This window comes from Hyperolius riggenbachi, chromosome 4, assembly GCF_040937935.1.
Source record: "Hyperolius riggenbachi isolate aHypRig1 chromosome 4, aHypRig1.pri, whole genome shotgun sequence".
Lineage (NCBI taxonomy): Eukaryota > Metazoa > Chordata > Amphibia > Anura > Hyperoliidae > Hyperolius > Hyperolius riggenbachi.
This window is the reverse complement of record NC_090649.1, coordinates 276,364,577-276,381,869: the sequence shown is the minus strand read 5'-3', so window position 1 is coordinate 276,381,869 and position 17,293 is coordinate 276,364,577. Positions and strand designations below refer to the sequence as shown.

Here is a 17,293-nt window from a genome sequence, read left to right as displayed (position 1 = left end):
CAATGGTCCCCCCATGTCCCCTTGTGGAGCAATATTAACCTAAAATAATTTACTACTATCCCTGATCCCTCTGTGTGGGCAAACAAAGGTATCCTTAAACTGAAGGACATTATAGGAGAACAGGGACTGCTGTCATTTAATTCGCTCAAAACACAATACTCACTCCCTAATTCTATGTTTTTTCGGTTTCTGCAGCTCCGACATGCGTTCGAGACCCAGTTCTGCTCTGAGCCAGTGATCTTGCAACCCAGCGAGATGGAACAAATAATGATGCACACTGGCCTTAAGGGTATTACATCACAACAATATGGCATCCTTATTACCCATCCCACTAAGATACCTAACAAACTGTTTGCGGCTTTGAGTACTGATCTCCCGGACCTTTCTATAAAGGACTGGGAAGGAACGATAGCGGATTTAGTTAAAATCCCAGTAGCGGCTAGACATAGGCTAAGCGCAATAAAATATCTCTATAGGGTATACTACACCCCCCGCAGATTATTTAAGATTGGACTGGCTACGGTGGACGCATGTTGGAGATGTGGATTGGAGGGGGCAGGATTCTGCCACATTTTTTGGGAATGTGGACGAATTAGACAGTTTTGGTCCCTGGTACACGACCTGGTGGTAGAGGTAGTTGATCCGCAAATCCCATTTACAGCCTCAGCTATGGTAATCAATCATTTTGGGGACACCACTCTCAGCAAAAAAAAGCTGTACTTCGCAAAATTATTATTATTCTACGCAAGGAAAGGGATAGCCCTAGCCTGGAAAAAACCAAAACCACCAACTATCGCTGAATTTAAGTCTTCCATATAGCTAGACATACCAATATACAAAAATGTATACGAGAATCGAGGCTCCATTAAGAAATTTTACAAGGTATGGAAGGGATGGTTGAAAAAATTCAAAATTAATATATAATTCCAATGTGAAGACATCTATGTTGGGAGATGTTACTTCCCTCATTAATGTATTTGTATGTCGGGGCGCAGGGTGGGGCGGGTCTGAGGGGGATGGGGAGATACTCTGTACGGGCTCACTGAAGTTTTATATGTTGTTATATTGTATGTTTTCTTCAAAATCAATAATTGTTCAATCAAATAATCAATGTTTTTTTAAAAAAAAGAAGGAATTGTGTCCTTGGTACAATGTATGGCGATAATATTTTATTTGGAAATAAAGGTGTATTTTTTTCCGTTTCGTTTTTTTTAATACTATAACAATAATTACAAGCCTTTATTTACAAAAGCAACAGTAATATCCCCTCATGACATACATTTAAAGGTAACTATTTATGTACATTTTTTTTAATGTATGTAATTTTTTTTGGCAATTATGGGGTAGGGGTGGAAGGGGGCTAAAAAGTAATAAAAATGTACTTAATTTTTCTATGTAAAAGTGTATAACGGTGTATTTGGGTGTATTTTACTTTTTAGCCACAAGATGACTACACACTTAGTTTCCGAGTACTGTAGACGTTAATTGGTGTGTGTAACTGTGTACTTTCGCTTTCGTGAATGAGAGTCTGTGTCTAGCTGACGCCGCCTCTCATTCATCACAGGCACTGTGATCGGGTTTGGGAACAGCTGTTTTCCATTCACCGATCACGGAACGGTGGGATTGCGGCGAAAGCGAATGGAAACGGTGCGTCAATCGCGAACGGTGGCTGTAAGTACACAATGCGTATATGCAGGTCCTTCTAAAAAAATTAGCATAATGTGATAAACATTAGACTTTCATATATTTTAGATTCATTACACACAACTGAAGTAGTTCAAGCCTTTTATTGTTTTAATATTGATGATTTTGGCATACAGCTCATGAAAACCCAAAATTCCTATCTCAGAAAATTAGCATATTTCATCCGACCAATAAAAGAAAAGTGTTTTTAAAACAAAAAAAGTCAACCTTCAAATAATTATGTTCAGTTATGCACTCAATACTTGGTCAGGAATCCTTTTGCAGAAATAACTGCTTCAATGCGGCGTGGCATGGGGGCAATCAGCCTGTGACACTGCTCAGGTGTTATGGAGGCCCAGGATGCTTCTATAGCGGACTTAAGCTCATCCAGAGTGTTGGGTCTTGCGGCTCTCAACTTTCTCTTCACAATATCCCACAGATTCTCTATGGGGTTCAGGTCAGGAGAGTTGGCAGGCCAATTGAGCACAGTAATACCATGGTCAGTAAACCATTTACCAGTGGTTTTGGCACTGTGAGCAGGTGCCAGGTCATGCTGAAAAATGAAATCTTCATCTCCATAAAGCTTTTCAGCAGATGGAAGCATGAAGTGCTCCAAAATCTCCTGATAGCTAGCTGCACTGACCCTGCCCTTGTTAAAACAGAGTGGACCAACATCAGCAACTGACATGGCACCCCAGACCATCACTGACTGTGGGTACTTGACACTGGACTTCAGGCATTTTGGCATTTCCCTCTCCCCAGTCTTCCTCCAGACTCTGGCAACGTGATTTCCGAATGACATGCAAAAGTTGCGTTCATCCGAAAAAAGTACTTTGGACCACTGAGCAACAGTCCAGTGCTGCTTCTCTGTAGCCCAGGTCAGACGCATCTGCCGCTGTTTCTGGTTCAAAAGTGGCTTGACCTGGGGAGTGCGGCACCTGTAGCCCATTTGCTGCACACGCCTGTACACGGTGGCTCTGGATGTTTCTACTCCAGACTCAGTCCACTGCTTCCGCAGGTCCCCCAAGGTCTGGAATTGGTCCTTCTCCACAATTTTCCTCAGGGTCCGGTCACCTCTTCTCGTTGTGCAGCGTTTTCTGCTACACTTTTTCCTTCCCACAGACTTCCCACTGAGGTGCCTTGATACAGCACTCTGGGAACAGCCTATTCGTTCAGAAATTTCTTTCTGTGTCTTACCCTTTTGCTAGAGGGTGTCAATGATGGCCTTCTGGACAGCTGTCAGGTCGGCAGTCTTACCCATGATTGCGGTTTTGAGTAATGAACCAGGCTTGGAGTTTTTAAAAGTCTCAGGAATCTTTTGCAGGTGTTTAGAGTTAATTAGTTGATTCAGATGATTAGGTTAATAGCTGGTTTAGAGAACCTTTTCATGATATGCTAATTTTTTGAGATAGGAATTTCGGGTTTTCATGAGCTGTATGCCAAAATCATCAATATTAAAACAATAAAAGGCTTGAACTACTTCAGTTGTGTGTAATGAATCTAAAATATATGAAAGTCTAATGTTTATCAGTAAATTTCAGAAAATAATGAACTTTATCACAATATGCTAATTTTTTGAAAAGGACCTGTATATGCCCCTGATCCGCAAGTGAAGTATACAGGGGCATATATATACCTAGCAAGGATATGGAACTGATTAAAGGGAACCTGAACCGAGAGGGATATGGAAGCTGCCATATTTATTTCCTTTTAGACAAACCAGTTGCTTGGAAGTCCTTCTGATCTCCTTGGCTGGTGTTCAGCCAGAAACAAGCATGTAGCTAATCTTGTCAGAAATATATGACCTGCATGCTTGTTCTCAGGGGCTATGGCTAAAAGTATTAGAGTGCAAACTGAAAGAAAAAAGGTTTGTGCCCTGCCCAGGTGTCAGCTGTCATATATTCACTGGCTGCCTAATTGTCTATTGACTATTTAAAATGGCACAACATTTACTATTGCATCTGCTTGCCAGAATATGCAGGGTCTACAACTAGCTCACTGCTATGGTCTGCAGGAGTCGGTCCATGCACAATACTTTGCATCTCAACATGGAGGCCTCCTATGCCCTCAAGAAATGAGGGGTGGCGCTGACACCCCTTAAGCACTCTCACAGCCAAGGAACGCTGCAACTACCTCCATCACTTTGACAGCCCACAGGGCATGGCCAAGGTCCAGGGAGGACCATTCACATAGACCCCCCCCCCAAAGGATAGGTTCATTACCTTCTAGCGAATTGTACCCAGCTGCAAGATTGGGTTGGTGTAGATGGTTCCCCGAATGATGGCAGCACTTGGGGGCCTGGGGGGGGGGGGGGTTGTCTGCAATGTATGACTCTGCAACGTGTTAAACAAATTAGTGAAATAGATTTACCAGAGTATGTTGCACAACTTCTGCCCACCTGAAAAAATAGTTGATGCAATTTAGATTACTGCTATGCCAGTGAAAGGACGTACACTATACATTCTTCCCTATTTCTTATTAAGTATAGTTAACCATCCATTAACCACTTTTTCCCCTGCTATAGTATATCTACGTCATCTGTGGCACCCTCCAAGCCACCATGACGTAGATATACTGACTTGCTTGCAGCCCTTCTGTGCACGATCAGGTGCGCTTCAGAGCCCACCTCCCGGCACTGTCAACTGCATTACTAATTGGCAAAAGGGAACATGTTACCTTGTAGCCAATTAGTGACCCCCCCCCCCCCCCCGCAGATGAACGATCACCGCTGTAGCCAACGGCAGTGATCCTTCATCTCTCCCCCTCCGTGGTCGGATCGTTAAATTAATGTCCCTGCAAGTTGAATATCTCACCTGAACTGGTTCCTGCGATCATGCTGCAGCTCCAGCCTCCATTCACCGCTCTTTACTCAGCTCTGTGATGCTGAATATCCGGATCCCGGCTTGTTCGGTATCACAGGGCTGCGTGCACTGCGGTGAATGGAGGCTGGAGCTGCAGGATGATCGCAGGAACCAGGTAAGTTGAGATATTCTCCTTGCAGGGGCATTTTTTTAACGATCTGGCCACTGATGGGGCTAAGTGTTAAGGGGGGGCACATCTGGATATCCATAACAGAGGGTGGAGGTTCTAAATCTGAAGGGGGGTTAAAATGATTATTGGGGCCTATCAGGGTAACGGGGTGAGGGATTTCAAAATGGAGGGCACATCTGATGGTCCTGAGGGACATAACTTAATACTGGGGGCACATATGGCTATAATGGGGCGGGGGCACTAATCCTGGGGGCACATCTGGCTATAATGGGGAACACTGATTTACTTGCTTTATTAGGGTACGCATCTGTATATATATATATATATATATATATATATATATATATATATATATATATACACAGTATATATATATATATATATATGTATATATATATATATATACATATACTGTATATATATATATATATATATATATATATATAGATATATAGATATATATATATATAGGTAGCAATTGCGGGGACACATCTGGCTATAATGGAGGCTGATATTGGGGGCACATTTGGCTATACTGGGGGGGGTCTGATACTGGGCACACATCTGGCTATCTATCCTTGGGGGACATAATACTGATGGCATGTATTTTACCTACTGTAGCACTTTTTATTTTTTACTAGAATTGAAAAAAACCTGAGAAATAATGCAATTTTAACGGTTTTCCCTCTTTTTCCTGCAAAAATGCGCAGAAAATTTTTTTGAGACAAAATATTCCACAATTAAAGTCTAGTTTATCCTGAAAAAAACGATATCCAGATCATTTAGGTGTCATGAGTAGGGAAAAAGTTATGGCTGTTTAAATAAGGACGGCCTCGATTCATAAAGCATTCCCGCATGCGGGAATGCTGAAAACGGCACACTTTACCGACCACACAGCAGAATCTTTATTCATAAAGGCTTTTTCCGCATGAAAAGCCGACATTCGCGAGCAGAGTGATCAATCACCGCCTTGCGCGGTGATTATCATAGCAAAAGTAACAAATGTCAATTCATAAAGATTAGAGGTAGCGGTATGCGGACGGGTATTACCGCTACCTCTGATGTGGCGAGAAGCGTGCAGAATACATTGCAGTGAATGGGACAGACCTCCCAAGCAGCTGCAGAGAGAATACCGCACGGAGGGACTCCGCCTGCTTCCCCTGTTTCCGCATGTCTCCCGACAGCCTTACGCCTGCCTACAGCGGAATATCTCCGCACGCCTGTCACATCTAGCAAAATTTTTATGAATTACCACCCTGAAGGCGGAAATACCGACAGCGGTGTTTCCCCGCTCGACGTTACCTTCCCCACAGCACTTTTATGAATCGAGGCCATAGCTACAATGTCAAAACTGCTCTGGTCCAGAAGGGGAAAAGGTCTGGATGCGAAGTACTTAAAGAGGAGCTGTTAGGTATAGGGTCTCAGAGGAAAAAAAAACACATATATCAGTAGCTAAATATTGGCTGTACTTACATTACATATGCATTTCACTGTCCACGTTTGGATTTCACAGAATTTTTATATAGTATTTGCAGAGAATGATGCTCCTGACAGCTCATGGCAGGTTCCATGTTTGTCTGTCTCATATGAAGCCAATTGTGATGTCATATCCTCCCTGCTTCCTGATGATTCGACTCACAAAAAAGATCCTAATGGAAAACACTACTGTGCAGTGAATATTAATTAGCAATGTGGCTAGGAACAATAGCGGACTCATGCAGTATACTCTAATGGAACATGTGCCCTGTGATTTTTCAGTGCTGTGAGTTTAGGCTGCGTTTAGAAGCTGCTGTAACATGAGCCTGTAACTTCTCACTGTGAAAGCAGCCTTAGGGCGTAATAGGGAAAGGAAGAGGATGACCCAAGGTAGTGCAGAGGGGAGAAGAGGCAGCCCCAGAATGCTTTGCAGTATCTGTTATGCGTCTTGCCAGCCTCCTTACGAGCTTGGGAATAACAGCCTTGCTGTTTAGCACACATCACAGTTTCTTGACCTTGAGTTGTATGTTGAGGATAATCTTGTCCTTAGCAAGGGACACAGGAAGGATACTGCCACTAATTCCGTGCTCCTCCAGTCGAGTTTCCACGCTCCACATACCATCCAAGCCATCCCATATGGACAGTTTGTCAGACTAAAACGTAACAATGTTAAAAGGGACGATTTTGTTTCCCAAAGTAAAGAGTTGGCAGTTAGACTGTCTGTAAGAGGCTATGATATGGATGATTTGAACCTGGCTTTCCGGAGGGCAGATGCCCGTAAACGGGAAGACCTCCTTGTTAACAGAAAGAGGGCTAAGAATAACTATCAATCGGATACGCAGGCATTTGCATGCGTGTTCGATTATTCTCCAATGGCCGACAAAATTAAGGCTATTATTCAGAAGCACTGGTGTGAATTACAGACAAGCGAGAGTAATATAAAATGTATCAAAAACAGACCATTAATTTCATTCAGAAAAGCACAGACAATTGGCGATGTTGTTGTAGACAGCGAATTTAGAGCGGTTCATGAGCAGAACTGGCTGCAAAGAAATATCCCTGTGGGGAATTTTAGATGCGGAAATTGCAATCACTGTACCCAATTTAGGGTAGGCAAAAGTGCACGATTTGGCGCTAAAATGCTTTATTTTAAACAGTTCTTGCATTGCCGATCTAAAAACACTGTATATGCAGTCATTTGCTCATGTAATCGCTTCTATATCGGTCAAACGACTCGTATGATCTGCACAAGATTTCAGGAGCATGTTAACTCAATAGTGACACTACTAGAAATGTTCATGCACCAATGTAAAGAAATGACGTGCCAGTATCCACTCTGGAGTAAGAGTAAACGATTGTGATACTTCAAGATCCGCACCGTCAGTAAAAATAGCTTTTATTAGAAGTTTAAAACATCAACATGTTAAAAAGCATGGGTCCGGCCAGATCATGGGTCTATGAGGATTTGAGAAAGGACCAGGGGAGTCCGAAACGCCTGTGCGTCATCATCTGGCCGGACCCATGCTTTTTAACATGTTGATGTTTTAAACTTCTAATAAAAGCTATTTTTACTGACGGTGCGGATCTTGAAGTATCAAACTCAATAGTGACAGGCATAGGTGCTGGCCGCTTTATCAGGCATATGCGAGAGCATCATGGTGGAAATGCGGAATCTTTAAGATTCATGGGCCTTAAACAAGTTTCTGTGCCTCACAGAGGTGGTAATTTTGAACAATTATTGTTGCAGCAGGAGGCTAGACTCATTTCTGAGACAGGAGCCTGTGGTCCCCTTGGTTTGAACGAAAGAAACGAACTCCATTGTTTTCTGAATAAATACTGATTCATTCGTACTTTCATTCTTATGATCTAATGTAGATATGCTAAGATGTGTTTTGCGATATTTGCATAGATGTACTGCGTTAGTTTTTCTGTTTTATATGTAAAAGTTTACATGGCCTCACTTATGTCTAATGTATATGGACGATTGTGTCCCCTTGTGGATGTAACAGCGGATTGTTGATGATCCCCATAGCAACGTCTCTACCAATAGCGGTGAGCGGAAGGGCAGGCGATGACGCGTATTGCGGAAGTGGTTACGCGCATGAGCGGGGAGACTCGCAGCTCACAGTATGGTTAGAGCAGCGCAGATGTCACTTCCGCTGGGCGGAGCCATGATGCCGGAAACCCGTACTCGCTGCGGCTGGGCGTTGCAGATCGCTTTCCAAGCAGTAGGTGAAACAATTTAACTCTGACTCCACTTGGGTAATGTTGTTCTTTCCCTTGGCCTCTGAGGAAGCTTTGTTTTCAAGCGAAACAGCTGTCAGGCCTCCCTCACCCCCACTGTTCACCCCGATGTGTCTCCCCACCGAGGATTAAAGGTATATCTTTTTTGCAAGCACAGTGCCTCCCATTTTCTTTTTGCTACCCTCACAGTAAGAGAGATTTTTAACTTCAGTATTGCCTTTTTGGCTTCCTTCTGAACTGTTTAACACAGGAGAATAGAAGTTTAAATTAGCTTTTGCAGCCTGACAGTTACTCTTTACACTAGATCTTAAACTAGAATTTGTTACCGATTAAACCTATAGCAGATAAGACTTCTAACCACAGCAGTATTTGTGCAGAGACCAATCTTGAGATGTAGCAGTAATGCTAAATTTGTTAACGTCAAAAATAAATATTTTTTACTGACTATATATATATACCAGACAACAAAACTATCCACTCACAGATCTTGCAGAAGATCTCAAGTTAAAGGACCACTGTCGCCAATATCGTAAAATTTAAAATATACTGTATGTAAACACATACAAATAAGTACATTTATTCCATAGTAAAATGAGCCATAAATTACTTTTCTCCTATGTTGCTGTCACTTCCAGTAAGTACTAGAAATCTGACATTACCGTCAGGTTTTGGGCTAGTCCATCTCTTCATAGGGGATTCTTAGCATAGCCTTTATTCTTTATAAAGACACTCCCTGAAAAAGATTTACACAAAGATGCTGGCCAGCCTCCCTGCTCACCATACAATTTTTTTTGTCAGATGGACAGAGCAACTGCCATTCACTAAGTGCTTTTGAAAATAAAGAAAAACCCCGAGAACCCCCTATGAGGAGATTGGCTAGTCCAAAACCTGTCAGTACTGCCAGATTTCTACAAATTACTGTAAGTGACCGCAACATAGCAGAAAAGTAACTTATGGCTCACTTTATTATGGAAGAAACGTACTTCTTATCTGTATATGTTTACATATATTTTAAATTTTAAGATTTTCGTGACAGTGGTCCTTTAACAATAACAATGTTACAGTATCATGCAACTGCCTAAGTTCCTAGAAATAATACAGGCGCTTTTGAATCAATATGAATTAACTTGTTTTAAAGATTTACAATTATAAACTATAACCAAACAGATTTATTATACGAAAAGAGTGATAGTATGAAATGTGGAGTAACTTGAACTGAAATTCAATATCAAGCTAAGAGCGAACAGCATTATTACCACGATGGTTGATAAGATATGCTGACATTAACCTACAGCACACCAAAATTCAGTTGCACAGCAACCTGTACCACAAACAGTAGTAAAAAGCCAACTACTGTTAAAATAGAGTATCTTTGTTTACAAAATATTGTAGTATTTTGTGCCAAGCCAGTTAAGGGATGAAAGAAGTGCATGCAAAAGGTGAGGCGTTGGTAAGTTGTATACAATAGAATCCCCTTATAGTAAAACTTTGGTTTCAATATTTTTTTATTGAAATTTTTTTTTTAAATTATAATAGTCATTTCAATGACATATCTTAATTACGTCAACATCAAAATTATATCAAAGGAATAAAATATCAAAGACCAATTGAATAATTACAGTGTAACATGATCTTAATATATGCACTTAGGCATTTTTTAAAATGTGTCCAAAACATTTTCAATAAAATACAACTTAAAGGAATACTATCGATTCACATATTTTTTTCAATTGACACAGGAATTGTTTGGGAAGTGCTGTTAAGTACTGGTGTATACATTTTAGTAGCAACTTTTTTGTTTACTGTTATCAAAATACATTCAAACTTTACTGACGCCAAAACTGACGGCTGACTGAGCCATGAGGAGAGGGGAAATCCTATGTTAACTCTATGTGTAGCTCTGTGTGTGACAGAGAGAGAGACAGGACACAGGAGCTGCAGATGTTGGGAGCTCTGTTTCTGACTGAAGTGTCTGAAGAGAGCAGAGGAAATGTAACTCATTTTCACAGCTTTTCATATTGTTTTTCCTTTCAGAGTTTGATATGTTTGATATTTGCTTTCTGTAGTCTGATATGCAACTCTGGCTGTGCATTGAAGCAGACACCCCTTCTGCAATTGATTTGTCCCAATATAGCTAAATCCTACCCTCAATAAATTACAGCTTTTGCCTCTGATATTTAACATGAAAAGTAGTAAAATGTTTACACAGCTACTTAGACATTATTTGTACATTGTCATTTTAAAACACTTGGGTATCGATAGTATTCCTTTAACCTCCTGAGCGGTATGGACGAGCTCAGCTCGTCCATCACCGCCGGAGGCTGCCGCTCAGGCCCTGCTGGGCCGATTTTTATCAAATAAAGTGCAGCACACGCAGCCGGCACTTTGCCAGCCGCGTGTGCTGCCTGATCGCCGCCGCTCTGCGGCGATTCGCCGCAAGCAGCGGCGAAAGAGGGCCCCCCTAGCCGCCTGAGCCCTGCGCAGCCGGAACAAAAAGTTCCGGCCAGCGCTAAGGGCTGGATCGGAGGCGGCTGACGTCAGGACGTCGGCTGACGTCCATGACGTCACTCCGCTCGTCGCCATGGCGACGATCTAAGCAAAACAAGGAAGGCCGCTCATTGCGGCCTTCCTTGTTTATTATGGGCGCCGGAGGCGATCGGAAGAACGCCTCCGGAGCGCCCTCTAGTGGGCTTTCATGCAGCCAACTTTCAGTTGGCTGCATGAAATAGTTTTTTTTTAATTAAAAAAAAACCCTCCCGCAGCCTCCCTGGCGATCTCAATAGAACGCCGAGGAGGTTAAATATTTACTCTTAACCTGGAGATATATTTCCTGGAAAATTGGGGACTGACACATGAAGAAAACATACTGTGCACCTGTCTCCTTGAACGTTTTATTCTGTCCTTCAGCCAGATATCAACGGTATTGACATACAGAAAAAAATGATGCGTCAAACCTGGATAACATCGGTGTAGAGGTGCACACCTTCCCTGCACACCTCTACACCGATGTTATCCAGGTTTGACGCATCCTTTTTTCTGTATGTCAATACCGTTGATATCTGGCTGAAGGACAGAATAAAACGTTCAAGGAGACAGGTGCACAGTATGTTTTCTTCATGTGCCATGTCCTTATTGTTGTGCTCTGCACTACCCTAAGGCCCGGTTCACATTAGCGGTTTACATCCGGAATCGCCGTGCCGGAGCCGGACCGCATGCGGAACGGACGCACGGCATAGCAATGAAAGTCTATGCGTCCGTTCACATGCGTCCGTTTCGTCCGGACCGGATCCGGACTCCGGCGTAAGACCCAACATGCGCTATTTTTTGGTCCGGCTCCTCCGGCTGACATATCCGGAGCGGAGCCGGACTGTTGCATCCGGCCAATAGAAACCAATGAGAACCGGAGAGCGCACAACACACTGGCTATAAAAACCGGACGTTCTACCCCACTTCCTATGCTTTTTCTATGGTATAGTGGCCATTTTGGATGGGGACCACATGGGCCCAGCGTTCACAGAGTGGAGCAGCAGTGATTTCATGCTGGAGCTCTTTGGCAGCAACATGTCTGACTATCTGTCTGATAACGAGGGGGTGAGGCCCTACACAGCAGAAGACCTCATCCTACAGGTGCAGCAGATACCAGCCCTGTGGGACAAGGGGGATGCGGACCACAGCAACGTCAAGAAATGCAGAGGCCTGTGGAAAAAAATTGCCAAGCTGTATGTGGAGGGCTTTGATAACTTGAGCAAGAGACAGCAAGGCACAGAGGGTATGTTGACTAGAAGTGTTTGGGGGGGCTTGTGGTTTTGTTTGCTTGTGATGTATTCCACTTTTGCTATTGATTTGTGTCACCGACGTGTTGCCCATCCACCTGTGGCCCACCCACCTGTTCCCCACCTACCTGTTCCCCAGCCACCTGTACCCCACCTGTGATGTATCCAACCCACCTGTGATGTATCCAACCCACCTGTGATGTATCCCACCCACCTGTGATGTATCCCACCCACCTGTACCTCACCTGTGATGTATCCCACCCACCTGTGATGTACCCCACCCACCTGTACCCCACCTGTGATGTATCCCACCCACCTGTACCCCACCTGTGATGTTTCCCACCCACCTGTGATGTACCCCACCTGTGATTTATCCCACCCACCTGTACCCCACCTGTGATGTATCCCACCCACCTGTACCCCACCTGTGATGTATCCCACCCACCTGTGATGTACCCCACCTGTGATGTATCCCACCTACCTGTACCCCACCTGTGATGTATCCCACCCACCTGTGATGTACCCCACCTGTGATGTATCCCACCCACCTGTGATGTATCCCACCCACCTGTACCCCACCTGTGATGTATCCCACCCACCTGTGATGTACCCCACCTGTAATGTATCCCACCCACCTGTACCCCACCTGTGATGTATCCCACCCACCTGTGATGTACCCCACCTGTGATGTATCCCACCCACCTGTGATGTACCTGTGATGTATCCCACCCACCTGTACCCCACCTGTGATGTATCCCACCCACCTGTACCCCACCTGTGATGTATCCCACCCACCTGTGATGTATCCCACCCACCTGTAACCCACCTGTGATGTATCCCACCCACCTGTGATGTACCCCACCTGTGATGTATCCCACCCACCTGTACCCCACCTGTGATGTATCCCACCCACCTGTACCCCACCTGTGATGTATCCCACCCACCTGTGATGTACCCCACCTGTGCACATAAAACATACACAATGACCAATTATTAAACAACAATTTATTTTAAAAAATTAACACATTTTAAATCACTTAAAAACTTGAAACTACAAAATAAACACATTTCAACATAACATATTAAAAACCAAACATTCACCCTCGTCCTGGTGGTGTGTTAAAATAAAGTCTCAGTCGGTCCCTGTTCCGCAGTGACACTACCCTTGGCCTGGTTGCATACCTCCTCAGGGGCATTAGTGGAAGCACATTCGGGGGTTCCGGAGTCTCTCTTTCCTCCTGCCGCACAAAGTTGTGGAGGATGCATGCTGCCTTCACCACGACAACTGCGTTGGCCGGTTTCAGCAGCATGGGCGTGTGGAACACCCTCCACTTTGACACCAGGATCGCAAATGTGCACTCCACCATTGTCCTTGCACGGCTCAACCGAGCATTGAAGTGTAGCTGGCTGGCATCAAGTCCCCTGTCTGGGTACGGACGCATTACATGGTCGGACAGGGCGAAGGCCTCGTCCCCCACAAACACATAGGGGTAGGCCGGTGCCCTTGTCCCAGGCCAGGGTCTGTCACGGGGGAGACGCAGTCTGCCTTCCTCCATCAGCCGGCAAAGGGTCGTACGCTGGAAAATTCCAGAGTCATTGGAACTACCGTACGACCCCACGTCCACGTACACAAACTTGTAGTCCGCATCTGCCACTGCCATTAGAACAATGCTAAAGTATTTTTTATAGTTGAAATAATGGCTGCCACTCACCACGGGTTTCTGAATACGGATGTGTTTCCCATCCAGTGCGCCAACACAATTAGGAAACTTGCACTCGGTCCAGAAGCCCTGGGCGATCTCCTCCCATTTCTTGGTGTCTGGCACTGGCATGTATCTGGCCCTCAGTCGCGTCCAAATGATCCTCGAAGTCCTCACGACGATGCCTGCCACCGTGCTCTTCCCAATACGAAATGTCACATGTAGCGATGTATATGTTTGTCCAGTTGCCATGTACCTACAAGAGAAATAATCAAAATCAATTTTTCATGTCGTTACAGGAGAAAGGTTCAAGACAAGGTGGCGCAATATGCGTGATGCCTACGTGAAATTTCTACGCAGGAAAAAACTTGCCGAAAGAAGTGGCAGTGGCGGGGGAAAGCGCCTAAAGGAATACCAATTCGCCAAGCAATTATCTTTCATAAATGCAAGCTTGGAACCTAGATTGTAAGTACCACTACTGTGGGCAGGAACTGAGAACTCATTGTAGCAGACAACTACCATGACTTCGGACATGTATTGCTATAAACTGGCCTCAATTCCCATGGCTTAAGCAAACTTTTCTCAAAAGCTTTATCAAACGTTTGGTACAAACGGTTGATAAAGTGTTTGATAAGTGTTTGCTAGCTCTGTGAATTGACGCCACATGCTGTTTGGCAAACCAATAAATATTGTTTTTATCTACAGGACTGAAGACAATTTGGAGCAAGAGGAACCGACCCAGGAGGCACGCTTCAGCAGTGAGGAGAGCTTGGTGGATGATGAGGTCACCGATGTGACATATTGCCCCGAGGAGAGGAGTAGGAGGAGGGAGTCCTTCCCTATCGAAGCTCTCGACTTTGAGGATGACTTGGGCGAAGAGAGCTTTGATTTGGAGGTTGCAGGACCGAGTGTGGCAGAAGCTGCACCTCCACAATCGACCGGTATGGAAGCTCCAGGGGACCAAGAGCAAAGAGAGGAGCACAGAGAGACTGCAGCACAACCAGCGTGCAGGGCAACCCCGACACAGGCCAGAGGACGGGAAGATGCTACCACCCCACCAGTGAGGCGTCGAGGTGCCCTCCCCCCAACAAGAAGAGAGACAGAGTCCGAGATGTCCGGGGCTGTCTCCGGACTTCTCGGGATTATGCAGAGCCACCAAACTCTCATAGCCAGGCAGTTGCAAGATGGGGACAGGGGCCATATCATGGAGCAGTACAAGGCCCACATCAGTTCACTGCAATGTGAGCTCGAAGCTGTACATGGGCACTACAGGGACGAGCTTAAAATGATGCATGAGATGCACAGAGGAGAAATCGACCAACTGCGTGCACAGCATCATCAGTCGGTGGGCCAGCTGCAGAACATGATGCAGCAAATGCATCAACAAAGTAAGGAACTGCTGAAATTGCAGGCACACCCTTGTTTTCACACTGTGATGTCTCTACTACCGTATTTGGAAAAGGTGCCTTCCCAAAACATGATGGCGTGCCATTCCACTTTGCTGGAGGCGATCAAACAACACATGGACACGCCATTGCTGCAACCACCAATTTTTAGACCCCCACAACCTACAGTGGTGCCCCCCTGGCAATCTTCATCACAGATGTACACTGGCTACAGAGGCAGTCAATATGGACCGCCGCTGTCAGGGTCCAGCTCATCCACGACCAGCACCCAAGAAAGTCCGGATTTCCAGGCAGCAACTCCCACCTTCTCTAGTAGTGGTGTCGATACAATTTGAAAAAAACAGTCATATTGTTCCTGGACATGCTCCTCTGAATACCTCCGAACCTCGGAGGAAGGATACCATCCCAGGGCTTTTTAGCCCAACCTTTTCCCTGCCCCATGTCCTTCAACCAAGGTTCAGAGGTGTTCAGATGACCATGTCAGGGTACTTTTGTTTTTGCTCGACTTGAACTTTAGGGCCTGGTGTCCCCGAAAGACACTACCTGGGTCACAACCTTGTGCCTGTTGCACTGCACCTGTAGTCCTACACCTGTGCCTTTGGTTCCTCTTGCTCCTTACTTTGTTGTTGTTCCTAATCACTTGCACAAGACCCTTGGAACCATGGATGAAGGACACCTTGACTGGTCGGTAAGAGGCCTAGCCTTTTCACTGACCTGTGTCCTTGATCCATGGCTCAGAGGGTCATGTGCCAGTGGTTAGGTTTTTAAAGCACTTTAATGTTAGGGCCTGGTGTCCCCGAAAGACACTACCTGGGTCACAACCTTGTGCCTGTTGCACTGCACCTGTAGTCCTGCACCTGTGCCTTTGGTTCCTCTTGCTCCTTACTTTGTTGTTGTTCCTAATCACTTGCACAAGACCCTTTGAACCATGGATGAAGGACACCTTGACTGGTCGGTGAGAGGCCTAGCCTTTTCACTGACTTGTGTCCTTGATCCATGGCTCAGAGGGTCATGTGCCAGTGGTTAGGTTTTGAAAGCACTAATTTAGGGCCTGGTGTCCCCTAAACACACTACCTGTAGTCCTGCACCTCTGCCTTCGGTTCCTCTTGCTCCTCACTTTGTTCTTGTCCCTAACCACTTGCACAAGACCCTTGGAACCATGGATGAAGGACACCTTGACTGGTCAGTGAGAGGCCTAGCCTTTTCACTGACCTGTGTCCTTGATCCATGGCTCAGAGGGTCATGTGCCAGTGGTTAGGTTTTGAAAGCACTAATTTAGGGCCTGGTGTCCCCTAAAGACACTACCTGTAGTCCTGCACCTGTGCCTTCGGTTCCTCTTGCTCCTCACTTTGTTCTTGTCCCTAACCACTTGCACAAGACCCTTGGAACCATGGATGAAGGACACCTTGACTGGTCGGTGAGAGGCCTAGCCTTTTCACTGACCTGTGTCCTTGATCCATGGCTCAGAGGGTCATGTGCCAGTGGTTAGGTTTTGAAATCACTAATTTAGGGCCTGGTGTCCCCTAAAGACACTACCTGTAGTCCTGCACCTGTGCCTTCGGTTCCTCTTGCTCCTCACTTTGTTCTTGTTCCTAACCACTTGCACAAGACCCTTGGAACCATGGATGAAGGACACCTTGACTGGTCGGTGAGAGGCCTAGCCTTTTCACTGACCTTTGTCCTTGATCCATGGCTCAGAGGGTCATGTGCCAGTGGTTAGCTTTTTAAAGCACTTTAATTTTAGGGACTGGTGTCCCCGAAAGACACTTGGGCAGCTATGCCCTGCAACTCTTCCCGCACAAAGTTGGTGGTTAGTGTTCCTCAACACTGACCGGGCTATACCATAGAAATGTTTTGTCTTCCATGTTGGAAGAATATTTTCATGTTGAAAAGGTTAATAATTGTTTTTTAAAATAAAAAAAAAATTGTTTTTACATACCTCAGTGTGATGAGTAGTTGTTCTTGTGGTGTGACTGCTCTCCTAAACGTGGTATCCTTCTTCCTTAGGTCATCCTTCACC

At 45.0% G+C, this 17,293-nt stretch overlaps 1 protein-coding gene across 1 annotated transcript in view; it reads left to right on the top strand.

The window, feature by feature from the left end:
* The window catches only part of CDK19 (cyclin dependent kinase 19), a 502,598-nt gene that overhangs the window by 230,041 nt on the left and 255,264 nt on the right, over positions 1-17,293 (top strand). The window lies entirely within an intron of this gene.